Source organism: Podarcis filfolensis, assembly GCF_964270895.1.
Source record: "Podarcis filfolensis genome assembly, chromosome: 11".
Taxonomy (NCBI): domain Eukaryota; kingdom Metazoa; phylum Chordata; class Lepidosauria; order Squamata; family Lacertidae; genus Podarcis; species Podarcis filfolensis.
Window position 1 is genome coordinate 35,450,681 of NC_139613.1, and position 14,860 is coordinate 35,465,540.

Below are 14,860 nucleotides of genomic sequence, written 5' to 3' on the forward strand. Positions count from 1 at the left end.
CCTACATCCTCCCAGTAAACCCTGATGCATGTTTCTAAATAATATGCATTGAAAAGGGTAATTTTGATCACCATGATGGTAAAATTGTAGCGTTGCAGTCTGTATTTCAGACAGACTAGATCTTTAGTGAAACTGGTATCATTGCAATGGTTGAAACTACCTGGAAGTTGGTGCATTGCACATTTTATTCCCAGAGACAGTCCAGGGTTTGGGGTGCCTTGGGCAATCTGGAGAGCTCCCTTTTCTGTTGGTGGGTCATGGCAGCTTACATGGCTGGAGCAATCAAAGCAGCATCATTACAATTTCTCTTAATGCCCCAGAACGCTACTACTTCAGGGGCATTGTGGGAAATTCAAATTGCAAAGGAAAGGGGATCTAGGGCAGATGTTAATAGTGGGGCTTAAAGGCGTGCTTGGGCCCTGGCAGCTGTCCAAGGGTGTCAGGTGCCAACACTGGTCCTGGGTAGATGTGTGATCATTCAAACTATTCAAGAATCATCCCTCTGGAAAAGCAAGAGAAAACTCATATAGGTTCAGGAGGGCTGAAGTCTTACGAATCTTAAATATAAAGGGAGTCTTTTAATTCTAAAAAAAAAAGTTCAAGGAAATGTTTAAATAGAAGATACTGAAATCACCTCAAAGTTCAGTGTGTTTCAGATGAAACAATTAAATTAGCTTGCAGTAGTGACTGTACAATTTACACTGGCTAGAATATATATTTGATTTCTCTGCTACTTTATAACCTGTATTAACAGTATTCACAAATATCAGAAATAGCATAAGAGGATCAAATAGGTGTTTTTAAAAAATGTTATTTATGAAAGTTTTATTCTATGGCTTATGCTGTTTGTAAATTGTAAGAATGCTCTTCAGTGGCAGCAATTACAGGTGAAACTCGGAAAATTAGAATATCATGGAAAAGTTCATTTATTTCAGTAATTCAACTTAAAAGGTGAAACTAATATATGAGATAGACTCATGACATGCAAAGCGAGATATGTCAAGCCTTTATTTGTTATAATTGTGATGATTATGGCGTACAGCTGATGAAAACCCCAAATTAACAATCCCAGAAAATTAAAATATTAAATGAAATCAGCAAAACAAGGATTGCAAATAGAGCAATATTGGACTTCTGAGAAGTAGAAGCATGCATATGTACTCAATACTTGGTTTGGGCCCCTTTTGCATCAATTACTACCTCAACGCGGACTTGTAATCTGGGGAACCAGGTTCGTGTCTCCACTCCTCCACATGCAGCTGCTAGGTGACCTTGGGCCAGTCACACTTCTTTGAAGTCTCTCAGCCCCACTCACCTCACAGAGTGTTTGTTGTGGGGGAGGAAGGGAAAGGAGAATGTTAGCCGATTTGAGACTCCTTCGGGTAGTGATAAAGCGGGATATCAAATCCAAACTCCTCCTCCTCCTCCTCCTCTTCTTCTTCTTCTTCTTCTTCTTCTTCTATCAGCCTGTGATACTGCTGAGGTGTTATGGAAGACCAAGATGCTTCAATAGCAGCCTTCAGCTCTTCTGCATTGCTCAGTCTCATGTCTCCCATCTTTCTCTTGGCAATGCTCCATAGATTCTCTATGGGGTTCAGGTCAGGCGAGTTTGCTGGCCAATCAAGCACAGTAATCCCATGGGCATTGAACCAGGTTTTGGTACTTTTGGCAGTCTGGGCAGGTGCCAAGTCCTGCTGGAAAATGAAGTCAGCATCTCCATAAAGCTCGTCTGCGGAAGGAAGCATGAAGTGCTCCAAAATCTCCTGGTAGACGGCTGCATTGACCCTGGACTTAATGAAGCACAGTGGACCAACACCAGCTGATGACATGGCTCCACAAATAAACACAAACTGTGGAAACTTCACACTGGACTTCAAGCATCTGGCAATGTGTGTCTCCCCATTCTTCCTCCAGACTCTGGGTCCTTGGTTTCCAAATGAGATGCAAAAGTTGCTCTCATCAGAAAAGAGGACTGGGACCACAGAGAAACAGACCAGTTCTTTTTTTCTTTAGCCCAGGTAAGACGCTTCTGATGTTGTTTCTTGTTCAGGAGCAGCTTGACAAGAGGAATACGACATTTGAAGCCCATCTCCAGGATCCGTCTGTGTGTGGTGGCTCTTGATGCACTACCTCCAGCCTCAGTCCACTCCTTGTGAAAGTCCCCAACACGTTTGAATGGTCTTTTCCTGACAATCCTCTCCAGGCTGTGGTCATCCCTGCTGCTTGTGCACCTTTTTCTTCCACACTTTTCCCTTCCACATAACTTTCCATTAATGTGCTTCGATACAGCACTTTGGGAACATCCAGCTTCTTCTGCAATTACCTTTTGAGGCTTTCCCTCCTTATGGAGGGTCTCAATGATGGCTTTCTGCACAACTGTCAGGTCAGCAGCCTTCCCAATGATTGTGCTTCCTACTGAACCAGACTGAGAGACCATTTAAAGGCTCAGGAACCCATTGCAGGTGTTATGGATTGAATAGCTACTGCACCTTTTCACAATATTCACAATTTTTCGAGTTTCACCTGTACTATAAGGTTTATACAGTCTATTTCTTTTTAGAGTACATAGTACACCTGCAATATAACAGGGCTGTAATTTTCATGCTACTGGTTTCAGGAGTCAAAAGTGCTTCTTTAGAGCAGTAAAACAGAAAATGTGGCCTATAAATAACTTATATTTGAGTTTAGTTATTATGGTAAATAAGATTATTATACTCATAAACAAATCTGCTTGTTACCTATGGCATTTTTATTTTGTCATATAATTATTTCATGTACATCTCTTCACAGATGTATAAACTATATTTTCAGGAAAATTGCCACAAAGCGTTGTTAATATGCTGAAAAGTGGTATATTTGTGTATTAGGTACTATAATAATAGATATGAAACATATTTGTATTCATAGATAGCTGCCAAATACCATTTTGTTACAGTACAAACAGGTTGATATTATTAAAATGAAATAGCTCATGACTTATCTGTTTTTCAAATTCAAAGATGTTTGGATCTAAACAGCTACTTGGGATAGCGTTTTGTGAGGGGCTTGCGATAGCTGAATAAAATTGTAAAGTTTTTTTTCCTTTGACACCTGACACCCCCTTCATATCCTATCACAAGCTGCTTTTGATTTTTCCCTCAGTTTCAAAAGCGGTTTGCCAGAAAACATGAGAAAATGCTGTTCAAGGAACAGAAATCTAATGTTTCTCTGGGCTCATAGAACTAGTTTCATGGTTCTTGGATGCTTGTCACAGTTCAAAAAGTGTGACAATGCCTACTTCAGTGTTAATGGATACACAGCTATGGATTTCAACAGCCTTCTATAAATTCAATTAAATCAAGCTGTATTTCTATTTAACAAATCGTTTCCATTGTTTTCTATTGTTTTCATATCTGTCCATCATGACTACTGTTAATCGGGTATTGGCAGTAAAGTAAATCTAAAACCTACACAAGGATAGAGAAAGTTTATTGAAGGTAGTGTTCCTCTAAAATCCTAAGAAGGTATAGAGTCCATTAAGTTAGAAATCTGAAGGGGGGCGGGAATTCTTTCCAAACTTCTATTGGCAGAATCTTATGGTTAAAGTAAGAATCTCCCTCACCAAAACATGATGTTAATTTTGAAGTGTAAAAAATAAACCAAGGAGGTAGTTGAAGTAGAAAAAGCAATACTAATGAGTGGCTTCAACTGTTTAAAAAATGAGTGCATAAATTGTAAATTCATATGTTATTTCTGGATATAATAAATGATGTTTTATGACATTTTGGTAATAAGGACCACCAAGAGCAGAAGTGATTCTTGATTTAAACCTAAGCGGTACACAAGATCAGGTGCAAATGTGCTTTCACAATCATACATATATGAGCGGAATATATTCCTTCATCAATATTCAGGAGGGGAAGTTTCTCAAAAATGAAGGTACTGAAGGTTGAAATATCATTATGAAGCTTGTAGTTTATATAAAACGACTATGATATAGATTCAATAGCAATCTATAGGACTCATCAGAAAAGACTCAAAAGCGCCAAAGAATGCTCATAGACAAAATGCAAATTAAGGAAGTTATGAAAGGCAAGAGGAATTATTTTTAAATTGTGTTCACATGAGGAAATTGAAAAAGAGCACAAACTGGGAAACAAAAACCACAAATTCACTATAAGAAAAGGCAAAAATATAAATATAAAAACCAATAACAAATGTTTATTTACATTCACTAGATGCTGGAAGTGAGCCAGAAGAACAGTAGCCCAGTTTACATGCAACACTAAACCATGGTTTAGCACTAAGTGGACAAGACTCTGTGAGCTGAATGAAGCTTTGGGTTTGCATGCTTTTCCTTTCCCTCTGCTCCTCTAATGTACTTGGGAGGACTTCTGCCAAGTTTAGTTTTTCTTCCAAAGACCCTTGGTTCCACTTTCTTTGCCCAATGTAGTAGTTCCAGACAGGTATTTATTGTGGAACTTTATTTATTGATTTAATTTATTTATTGCGTGTAAATTTGCTACAGTTCACATGAAGTCATCCCCTCCCCCAGAACATTTTTCATGGAAAATTTAACAGGTTGTTTTTTAAAAAACCTGTTGCAAAATATGTGTTTGTGATGTTACACTCCCATTTGAAAGCACACTATGGCACTGAAGGCATTTTATTCATAATAAACATCTGTATCGTGCATGGCTCTAACTTGGCTGCAGCCAACTAGATAAAGATCTTGAAGTGAAAAGACTTACTGGAAATCATTTGTCCAGGAAGAGAAAACATTTACAAAAGAATTGAAAAGAAAACTGTAAATATAATGCCAATATGTAAGCTTACATTGCAGCCACAGGCAAGTCCAGTTTAGTTTGTGTTGGGGGTGGAGAAGATGTCTAAGGGGAACACTACAGAAATCAATAACTTTATGAACAACGTGGAGTAAGTGACTAGATTATCTCTATTTCACAATATAGTACTGAATCTTGGGCTATCCAATAAAACGGATGGGCTGTAGTAGACTGAAATAGATATTTCTTTACACAATATATAAAAGTAATGGAATTCACTGCACATTGGGGAAATGGCCCTCACTTAGATGGCTATGAAAAGGATTAGACAAATTCATGAAAGATAAATCTATCAACTGTTATTAGTTAAGAGGGCTAAGTGGGTCCTCGATGTTCAGAAAAAGGAATCACAAAAAAGGAATAAAACAGGGCTATCACTCTCACGTCCTATTTGTTACCTTTCTACTATTGGAAGCAGAATTCAAAACTAGAACTTTGTCCAATTCAGCAAGGCAAATTTTTTTATAGTGGTGCCAAACATTGTAATATCATAGTTGAGCTTTCATTGTGTGTGAAAAGAGATGAATAATTTCCACTGATTAAAAAATGATGGTTCAATAACCACCTGTGGATTCCCTGATAATTACCAGGGAGTGACAGGGACTAAACAACTGCACAGCCTGATGACACTGGTGCCTGGAGTTTTTATGCCAATGGATGGGTTTGATGTCAATGAATGTGTGATGGATTTCCTTTGTCACACCATTTGGAAATCTTTTAACTGAATTAATTTATATATATATATATTTTGCGGGGAGGATATTATACTCCTCCTTTGATTATACCACATCAGAATGCAGGTAGGGGAATCACATGTCTCTGTGCTAGATTACAAACATTCTCTCTGACATGTTAGCTTTCCAGAGCCTGGAAGTTTTTGACACAGCATTCTGAAGTGGTGGAGTATCAGGAGAACTGTACTATATGCTTTTTCTGGGTAGCTCATATGAAGATTTGCATGATAAACCAGGTTACATGTTTCAGGGAAGGTCTGGAAAGTTGCTGCACAGAAGTGGCTCCCACACAGATATGTACACCTACTATATTTTGCACACAAGTACCCGGGAACATACTCTACTTAAATCCATATAATCATATGTGACCCTCCTTACATTCCCCATTGAGATAGTTTCTGCTCTGTTAGCTTATGGGCATATTTATGTAATCACGTAAGACTGTACAGCATTTTACAAAAAGCAGAAACAAGATTAGTTATCTAAATAATCTGCAACAGCAATCATAATGGTATTATTCACATCTGTCACAATACTTCTCATGAATCACTGATTTCAGTGCTTTCATTCATCTGCATTTTGGACTATACCATATAAGATGTATTCTAAATGCCAGGGCAAGTATGACACCATAAATATTTAGTTCTGCAGATTTTTCTCTTCCTGCACCAGTGGCTGTGTTGAGGCCTTTCTGAAGAACCAAGTGATCTTCCTTCTCAGTGAGTTTCACACCCACCTCCTTCCTTTTGCCGAACGGGAAACATTCAAGAAATAAGGTTTTCAATCTCACATAGTGTGGCATTTTTCTTCTAGAGAAACTAGTTAGGCATTTAAAATGCCCAAATAACAAAGTATCAAGGGAAGGAAATCAATGTCAAACTATCAACACTAATATAATTTCAAAGGGCAACTTTAAAAATAAAGCAAGCAAAACAGTTAAGTATGTGAATGCTAATAATGCAGCCAATATAAAATATCACTAGTAAGAAGGGCAAGAAAATGATTAGGAAGGAAAAAATAAAACTAATGTGAAACGATTTGGTCATTCTGGATAATTTTTTTTTCCTTTTCATGATAACATTACAAATATATGCAGATATGTTAATAATGCTCTTTCCAGCTATGACCTTGGGTACCAGCCATTCAATGGCAGGTTGGTCCCAAATGTCTGAATTGAAGCTGACCTGATGGATCAAATCCTGTGGGTCTTGAATTTCCATTTCAAAAGCTTAGTATCCTATCTCATTTATGATCAACCTCCTGTAACTAAGAGACAGTTGTAGCTTAACAACTTTACTTTAGTAAGGATAACTGGGGCTCTGAGAACTGCATTATAAAATGTACTTACAACACAGCTGCTAATAGGCCTTAATGATTCTTGATTATGTTTCAATGAAAGGCAACCAAGTAACAGGCTACTGATCTTGTAGATCAAACAACTTTTCTGCAGCCTCACATAGACTGCAGCTGCTACCTACTTCTTATGCCAGTGCAAACATCGCCGCAGAATATACAATTGTGCAATAAATATCTTAGCATATTTAAGGCAGTTCCCCATGATTCAATAGTCACATTAGCAACTATACATATAAGGAAGACAAAAATTTTGAAGACACTGCAATGAAACTGCTTTCTATTATTGGTAGAGGGTGATATGGTAGGCGGATAATAAAGTAAAGAAACATTGTGATATTAACAAACAGATATTCTTAAACAGATCTGTATGAATCTTTATATATTTCTCATTAAGAAAGGTACTTCTTATAGTAGTCATGCTGTGGATTTTGTTCTAACATTCTAATAGAATCCTGCTTGCAGAATTTTATTTTAACTCTGTAAACTGCAAGTAAATAATGATAAGACATCCTAGCCTGTCTGATAATCTTTGACAACAATTCTAACAGTGCCATTGTGGCCACTGGAGAAACCTGCATGTACTAAACCCTGACCCACAGAGCCTTTTATCTGCATGTGTACTCTCCACAGGCCAAGCAAATAAAGGCCAACTGATAATTTACACATGAATGAACTTTCTCTGCAGAGTAGGCACCAGAGACATTTCTTTTCTCTGTTATTGAGAGAAAAGCAGCCAGGTCTGAGCTTGTCTCACCAGAAATCATACAAGTGAAACAGTGATATGTCCGAAAATGGCAGATCAGCAAAGGAAAGCTGTTCTGAATGCCTGATAAAAAATGGCAGCCACAAAGGACTAGAAGAATATTTAGCTTGAAACAGGTCTGACAATAACAATGGGTCTTTATCCTATTCCAAACAGGTAGTGCCTTACAAACTGAAATGGAGATACAATCCTGATAGAAGATTACACAAGATACCTGAATGGCTATCTTTAAAGAATTTAACCTGCATTTTAATGAAGTGTGAACTCTGGGTTCCTTGATATCTATCAGCCGCTATCAGTGCATCTAATTCTCCATCCATGGCTTAAATGAAAAGGCATGTGTCACCAAACAGACCTGGCTATTTATTTGGGTTTTGAATCAACACATCCTAAAGCTTCAAGGTCAGTTACAATAAATGTAGAAACCTGTAATGATTTTTTTTTTATAATGCAAGTCTATTGCTAAAACTATTTATTTAACGACAAGATAGAAGAAGAAATCTAAAAAGGGACACAGCATAGTTTGTAAGCTGAAAAATTGTAGAACATAGCTACATAAGGCTTTTCATCAGTGTTTGAAATTTGCCAGGTGGCAGGTGCATTTTGCACCTGGCTATTGGCCACTTGCAACCAAGTGAAGATGCCTAGGCGCCAGGTTGCTGCCTGACGTCTCCACCATCTGGAGGTGAATGAAGTAGATCAATGACTACTTCTACCAGGGGAGGAATTAGGTAACATGGCACCCTGAATGAGGACAAAATTTGGCATCCCCTGAAAAGGACAAATATATATGCGCCCCCTTCCGTTCTGTTTATACCCCCTCCCCAAATACTTATTAATTTTCATAGTAATTCCTTTTGGTACAGTTGCTTATTTATGGAACTTCTCAGCAGATACCTGTATAACTATAGGCATTATTATTATTATTATTATTATTATTATTATTATTATTATTATTTTGCACCCCCTCAGCTTGGCGCCCTGTGCAGGGGAAGCACCCACACCACCCTAAATCTAGTGCAGATACTACAACCCATGTCCCATTCCCAGACTATTTTGCTCCCAGGAGACTTTTCCAAGATAGTTCCAGACACTAGACACCTTTAAATTTATTAGATACAAATATGGCTAACCTCTCAAAACCTGTAACTGCCCTAGCAGTCAATTCTGGATAGATATATACAGTACCTAACAAATTTTGCATTACGTTATTTATTTTCAGTATGTTGAGAAGCCAATCTTCCATGTGCTTCCATCATGTATTGTGAGTGGTTCATATAGAAGAAGGAAGAGATTACTAAATTAGAGGTAAGTTTCAGAAATATGAATCAGCCTCTAGCATTATTTCTCCATTCATGTCAGCTGATGAGGCCCTGCTTCCACTGCACTATTTCTTGCTGATGCTTGGCTTAAACTAGGGATAGTACTGGAATAACATACTTCCCTTGTCCATCATTTGTTCTGAATAGATTTCCCATAGTGTACCTTGCCACTGATCCCAATGAAGGTCATAGGAACACAAGAAACTGCCTTATACAGAGTCAGAGCATTGAGCCTGTATAGTGACCGGCAGTGGTTATTAATCAAGGGTTTTCAGAGAAAGGACCAGTGGCGTAGCGTGGGGGGTGCAGGGGGGGCTGGCCGCACCGGGCGCAACATCTGGGGGGGCACGCTCGCACTCGCAGCTCTCTGCCCCTACCTGGCTCACTCACTCTCTCTCACTGCAGTGCTAGCTGTGCGAATCCGATCCGAGCCGCCGGGTCGCCGCCCACTGTGGAGGGGGTGGGTGCCAGGCGTGCGGTGCGGAGAGAGAGCGAGGGACTATCTGGGGGAGGGACAGTGCAGCGGCCACCCAGCGCAGCGCTGAGCGTGGGAGAGAACCACACCACACCAGACCAGACCAGGCAGCAGCAAGAAGAAGCTGGCAGCGGCGGCAGGTTAGGGGTTAGGGGGCGCAAATTACTTGCCTTGCCCCGGGTGCTGACAACCCACGCTACGCCACTGGAAAGGACTTTCACAATCCTACCTGGAGATGCTGGGATCTGAACCTGGAAGCTTCAGCATGCAAAACATGTGCTCTACCATGGATCTATGGCCCCACTTCTAAGTCAGTTCACTACTCATTCTATTCTGTTTCCTGTTTTAAATTTGAGTCTCTTATCAGGTCATGAGGAGATTATTAGGCTGAATTTAGAAGACTGGGGTGGGGGGAGAAAGAGAGAACAGGAAACAATAGGGAGTGCTTGACTAGAAAACCTGGTATCAATAATTGGCTGTTTGAACAGAACTGGAATTTCCCTACTCTGCCGTAAAAATGGAAATCTTACAGGCAAATGAATCTGTACGGTTAGATTTCTAGAAAAGCAGTTTGTTGTCAGTCCTACAAGGTCTTTCATTTGCAGTTTCTAATGTGACGCTAGGGGCTGGAGGAATAGGCTTGGTTTATGGACCTTTTAGTTATGGATCATCTAATTCTATCTCAAAGCTCCATGGCAGCATGAACATTACCTTTGTACTTTCTTGCATATTGCCACAGTAATATCACTGCCTACAGAGCTTATCTGTTATAAACCATCGCATCTTTGACTGCAAGTCTCCAGTAATAAGAGCAGAATATTGAGAATAATCACATGAACTGGACTGTGTACTTTATTAGCTTCAACAGAAATGCTTTTTTTAAAAAAATCATATTATAAATTTGTTAGGGGACAGTCTATTGAATTCTCCACCCATTGAAATACATACAGTTGCCCACTCCGAGGCAATTATGAAATCTGGAATATAATCACTGACTTAATGACTCAATGAGACCATGATGAAATGTGGAGGTCAATGGTCTCTGCTCCTGACTGGGCTAGTCCCCCTTACAACCCTATAACAGCAAAGGTGAAGTTGTCAGTGTTTGGTGACACCATCACCAGTGTCCTTTCCTAATTAGGGAAAATGAAATAAAAGTGTCTCCCCAACCTGCCTGTGACACTAGAGACCCTTCAGTTGTGTTGCATATTGCAGGCCCTTTACTTTGCCCCACAGATATCAATGGGAACCACTGAAATTTATGACAATAAATTGCTACTGGGGAATGCAGTTGGGATGAGGAAATCCCTGAATCAAGTGACCTACTGTAAGTACTGTAGGGCTTTTGCCTTACTTCCAAATGTGTTACCAAGAATAGTGAGATATTTCCTCTAATGAAAGTGAATGGCCTCTCTTTTGCCCTCACTCAATGGCTATAGATTTTGCCTCCACTCAAATGGTGTCCTTGAGAGCTTTGCTTCATTTTCTGCCACACACACACACACACACACACAAAAGGAACTGTCACAGAATTAACTGGCTCCATTAATGTCTGTAGTGGAGGGTTACAGATTGGGTCAAAAACAGGTGGCACTGTGGTAAGGTGGCTACCTAGCTGGCTCAACCTTTCCTTTTGCCACCATGGTGAAAGGAGAGGAACCTCCCCTCCCCCCACTAACAAAGATACTTCTCCTTGCCTCCGTTACTCAGGGGCAATGCTGCTGCTGAGGGAGACGGGGAGTACTTTCTTTCTAAAAAAATATTTCGGGGTACTCTCATTTTGACTCAAGAAAACCACCATTTTATAGTTCAAATTGGGAAAAATAAATACAGTAAATTGACCAAAGTACAAAGATTCACAAAATGTTTAGGGGTACGCATACCCCTGTGTACCCCCAGAAAAAAAGCACTGGAGATGGGGAAGAGACAATGAGACTCACACCTGGTTTGCAGCAAAGCTCTTCTTGGTTCCCTTCCTTAGCCATGGCAACAGCCTTCAGATAGTGCTGGAAGGGGGAGACTAGTAAAGGTTTTTGACTCCCAGACAGCCTGGAAACTGGTAGTGTATATATATTTATTAGATTTATATACTACCTCTGTGCTCAGGCACTTGAGGCAGTTTTTACTTTTAAAGTACTAAAACAAATACATTATATAAAATGTGGCATGACAAAATCCTCTCAGGCTAAGTGGGAGATGATGGCACAAGCTTCCTGGACTGGGCTTTCATCTTTCCTCAGGGCACACAGAACTCCAGGAAGATAGGAGCTGCTCCAACATTTCTCTCAGGCCATAGAATGTTCTATCAGGAGCTGATGGTGTGTGTGTAAGCTGGTCTGGGCTCCCTTACTTCTGCCTTCCCTTAGGGCACACAGGTCTTTCTTAAGTAGCTCCAGGGAAGATAGGGAAGGAGCTGCTTATGTAAGATAGAAGAATAGGGTTTCTGAGCAGTTAATGCAGGGTTGGGGAACCTCCTGCCCATAGGCCTAATTAGGCTCAGCACAGTTCCCAGTTTAGCCCAGGAGCATGTTTTATTCAAATCACAACCACTTTTCCCCATGCATGGTGTCATGTGGGGCAGGTAAGAAACAATCTAAAGGAACAAGTGGAAACTTAAAGTGAGTTCCCGATTGTTCCCACTGGGAGATCCCTAATGCAGCTGATGGGGGTAGCTGTCAGTACTGATCAGCAGACTGGCACTGTCAGCAAGCCCCATTGAAGACACACTTTTGGCCCCAATAAACTTGCTGGTTTGCAGAGGAGAAATGACTGTTTGCAGATGTGGCTTGAATTTTAACCACACCTGCGGATGGACTTCAAAGGTGCTCACTGTAACTGCCAATCAGCAGTTATAGAAACTCCCTTTGAAGGTGTGCTCTCAGCACCAGTCAGCTGATGGGTCCTGATGCTACATCATCAAAGGGGCTTGTAGTAACCATCTATCAGGTGATTGGCGGTTATAGTAAACATCTGTAAAGTCACATAACTTCATCACGATACAAGGTGGCCCCATTCACCTGTCAAAGTTGGTCTATGGGGGTGGGGTGGGGTTAGGATCTGAAACATTGGCTGGATCCAGTTCATATACAATTTACTACAGATAAGGCACAGATAAGGCAATAAAATGTATGCTTCTGTTTTAGATGCTAAATTAACTAAAGCTGGGCTTATTACATTGCTGATAATGATGGTGCTAGGAGCTAGCACATTAGCACAAAGACTTTTAATCACTAGTCTATATTTATATAACTGAACAACCCACCACTTGAAGTGTAAATCTCATTTGTCACTCTCAAACCTGCATCTTCAACAGACATCCAACAATCTAGTCTACATATTTTGTGTGACACTTATGCAGAAGAAAATAATAGGACAAATTAAGTGTTGCCCTATATATTCCATATGTCTAAAAGGTTTTGCTTTTGAAAGTTTTCTTATCCGCTAACACAGTTTATCTTTGTGCCTGTCCGATAACTTCATTGGACAGCTAATTATTCAAGCTACATAGAAAGACCATTTATCCTTTGGCATATTCCAAAAACATACTACTTCTTCCTGCTACACTTTCTTTGAGAACATAGAAATGGCACTGTTCATAAGTAGCTTGGTTGCAAACATATTCAGTTTCCATTCAGCATAAGATTGTAAAGTGATAGGAAGCTACATGAAAAGGATGCCGTTGATGTTCATATGACATTTGTTTCTCCCAGAGACTTCCCACTCCTAAACTATTGACACTGAACCAGGAAAAGTATCTAAAAAGATACTAACTTGATGTTATGCTCCCAAAATCTATCAATGCTAAAAGAAGGAGAGGAAAAGCAAAATAATAGGAAAAGGTTCACAATACAGAAAATTACATGTTGAAATGACCAAGCAGGATATTCTCTTAATTTTATATAAATCAGAATATTGATGTATTTTTAAATGCAATAAAGTATAACTGCTGGCCTTTTATTTTATCAGGACTACAGCATATGAATATCCTATTTAGATATAATTTCTGCATATGAAAATGCATACACCTTGTATACACAGAACCACAGAAGGCAAACTCAGTTGAGTCTATTTCAGAGGAAACCAATCAGAGTTTCTTACCATGTGCATGCAGCAAATTAGACAAGTGTCATTTGTCACATGTGACTGTTCATTAAACTGTGACAAGCAATTTCCTACATGGAAGTACTATCTGTGCAGGAAGTTCTAATGCATGAAGTGTACCCCAGTTTGTAACTATGGCCATGGAAGGGGAATGATTTAGCTGAGGCCATACAAATGAAATGCATAAAGATGGAGAAAAAGGTCTGGGAGTAACAGGCATAGGGATTGAGAGCATGATCACAATCAGATCTCCAATTTCTGAGCTTGAAAATATTTTACCCTTTTCTCCTCAATGAGTGCAAGAAGCCTGCTTGTTTTAGTGTAAAGCCAGGATTCTGAGAATTTGGCAAATGTAAGCACATTTGCTGATAGACAGAATGCATGTTATGAAGCATGACTTTGATCATTCAGAGTTCTCTCTCTGGATAAAGAGTTTATTCAGAATATTCAGTTCTCTGATCACCACTGTGCTTCTTTCTCATTCTGCTTTAGCATTTAAACTAAGCCGGAGGGCAGCAGTGGCAATATTTGCCAAAACTCATGCCCACTCTCTTTCTTGAACTGGGTCTTATGAAGTGTTTTGGTTGTCACCATTCACTCAGAAGCCAAAAGATAATTTATACACTAAGCAGAGCCTCTCTTTCAGTCTGGTGAACTATAGTCATGAATTATTTCCTCAAATATGTTTCCAGCATGACAACACTACTTTATTTTATAAGATGTACTGGAGCTGAAAACACAGCAGGGTCAGCTGCAGTTGGCAGCTGTCCTGGGGTAAAAAAAAAAAGAGAGAGAGAGAGAGAGAGAGAGAGAGAGAGAGAGAGAGAGAGAGAAGAAGAAGAAGAAGAAGAAGAAGAAGAAGAAGAAGAAGAAGAAGAAGAAGAAGAAGAAGTAGTTGTGCATGCACCATCAGTAACACCAAGTGCCATGAAACAGTTGTCAAAGATGAAATATATGTTTTCATGGAAGGGACAGAATGGTCTTAATGGAGAAACCTTTTAAAAAAAGTCAGGTAGGGACATTTCTCTTCTTAGTAAGGATTTTAAAAAACACAGCAAGGAATATGTCCATGTTCAGATGCTTTACATACATGACTTAGAAATTAATGAACGCACAACTTATGGAATTTGTGTCATTCTAGCATGAAGGAAACTTTCTTTTCCATCACTCAGTTTTTGCTACTACTGTTCTGTTAACCTAAATACATAGCTTTAAATGCTCTAATTCAAACTCACAGGTGCATAACCCATGCAGATGCACAAATTATGCAAGCTGAAAACAGGAAA

General features: G+C 39.5%; 1 protein-coding gene across 7 annotated transcripts in view; it reads right to left on the minus strand.

The window, feature by feature from the left end:
• ARB2A (ARB2 cotranscriptional regulator A) overlaps window positions 1–14,860 on the minus strand; it is a 207,503-nt gene that overhangs the window by 18,717 nt on the left and 173,926 nt on the right. The window lies entirely within an intron of this gene.